Here is a 2,669-nt window from a genome sequence, read left to right on the forward strand (position 1 = left end):
AAAATTTAAGCTAATTCCACATTCCTTTGATTCCCCAAGTATATATATATATATATATATATATATATATATATATATATATATATATATATATAATATATATATATATATATATATATATATATATATATATCCATCTATCTATATATATATATATATATATATATATATATATATATATATATATATATATATATATATATATATATATATATATATATATATATATAAATATATATATATATATATATATATATATATATATATATATATATATATATATATATATATATATATATGTATATATATATATATATATATATATATATATATATATATATATATATATATATATATATATATATATATATATATATATATATATATATATACATATATATATATATATATATATATATATATATATATATATATATATATATATATATATATATATATATATATATATATATATATATATATAAAGTATATATATATATATATATATATATATATATATATATATATATATATATATATATATATATATATATATATATATATACTTTATATAAAAGTAATCAGTTGCCGTCACACACAATGGATTTCATTTTAAGTATAGGAGATTAATGAAATATATCTTGGCTTAAGATACTTGAATAACTAAATGATTCCAACTTGTCGTCTTCACCGTAAGCAGAGAAATAATTTCTGTCCCAAATACAAAGCTTCACTTCAAGAAGAACAAAGAAGTTGAAAGTCTTCCATAAATAAAGAAAACAATATAGCCGTCTTTTATTCCGAGGAGCCGAAGAGAGCATCCGTTAAGGGTACCTGACACTTGCACGCATTCGTGGCACGCACTGGCACGCATTGATGCGCGAACTCGCATGAACGAGTCATGAAAATGTCGTGAACAGTGCTGGAACTCGCGTGCCAGTGCGTGCCATGCGTGCCAGAACTTTGAAATGTTTAAAGTTTGTGGCATGCATTTTCACGCACAAAATAGTCGTGAAATAGTCGTGAACGATGCGCGAACTGGAGTGAACTGGAGTGAACAGTGCGGGAACTGGCGTGAAGTGGAGTGAACGATGCAGGAAGTGGCGTGAACTTTATAATGAAGAGAAACAAAAAGGAAACGAAAAAATTAATGAAAAGGAAAGAAAAATAAACCTAATAAATTTTTATATATGCTGTTTTAATGTGAAAAAAAATGATATCTTATTTCAAACTATTTCTATAACTTTTTAATGAAGAGAAACAAAAAGGAAACGAAAAAATTAATGAAAAGGAAAGAAAATTAAACCTAATAAATTTTTATGTTTGCTGTTTTAATGTAAAAAAAATTATATCTTATTTCAAACTATTTCTATAACTTTATAATGAAGAGAAACAAAAAGGAAACGAAAAAATTAATGAAAAGGAAAGAAAAATATAAATCTAATAATTGTTTATATTTGCTGTTTGAATGTGAAAATAAAATGATGTTTTATTTCATCAACATACTTATTCTTCTTTATTACCTTAAAATGAAGAGCAAAACAAATTTTTTCTGTTTGCTCTTTTAATGTAAAAATAAAATGATTTTTTATTTCAACACACTTTTTTCTCTATTACCTAAAAATCAACAGACCAAAAACTTTTCATGTTTGCTGCTTTTAATGTTAAAATAAAATGCTTTCTTAATACTTGTACATATTTTATGTCTGCTATTTATATGTAAATCAAATGCTTTCTTATTGAAACAAAATTAAAGGGCAACAAAAAATACAAACGAAAAAGATACGTTTCTTCTCCTCAATGCAATGGTGTCTCTGACAGAAAGCATTGTTGTCTCTTCCGAAGCCAATCCAAGAATGTCCTCGGGTTGGAGAAGCCCCGTTTTTAAATGGAGTAGCCAATTCGTGAACTGGCGTGAACTTGCGTGAACGATACGGAATGATGCGCGAACTCGCGTGAACGTGTCGTGAACTTCTCGTGAACTAGGCATGCCAATTCGTGCCATGGCATGAACGTCGCGTGAACTTGTCGTGAACGATGCGCGAACTGGAGTGAACTAGTCGTGAACAGTGCGGGAAAAACCCCAGTGCGTGGCAAAAATGCGCGCAAGTGTCAGGTAGGCTTTACAGTTGGGGAATTGGGTTTCACTGTGAATTCCTGCCAATGACGACGTTTCTTCAGATAGAGTAAGACGATCTCTCTCTCTCTCTCTCTCTCTCTCTCTCTCTCTTGCACGGCCGAAACGTCAGTTTATCTAATATAATGTGTACAATGAGCTGAATATCATTTGCTAGATTACCAAAAGAGCGTGCAGAAGACAATAATGAATAATGAATGAGAATTATTTCTCTATCTCCACCAGAGGACCTTTGTTGAAGAAGCCGTTCAGCTGTACTTGTCAATGACACATGTATATATATATATATATATATATATATATATATATATATATATTATATATATATATATATATATATATATATATATATATATATATATATATATATGTATATATATATACATAAGGTATTTGTTTACAAAAGATCTCTGTCCATTTACTCTAAAACTAAACAGTCCTGCATATCTTCTCTTTTTTTTACATTAATCAAGTGGTTCTTTAAATCGGGGAAAAGCGAAAAATAGCAAGTTATGTTGCGCAAGGGGGAGCG

The sequence above is a fragment of the Palaemon carinicauda genome, chromosome 10, assembly GCF_036898095.1.
Source record: "Palaemon carinicauda isolate YSFRI2023 chromosome 10, ASM3689809v2, whole genome shotgun sequence".
Classification (NCBI taxonomy): Eukaryota; Metazoa; Arthropoda; class Malacostraca; order Decapoda; family Palaemonidae; genus Palaemon; species Palaemon carinicauda.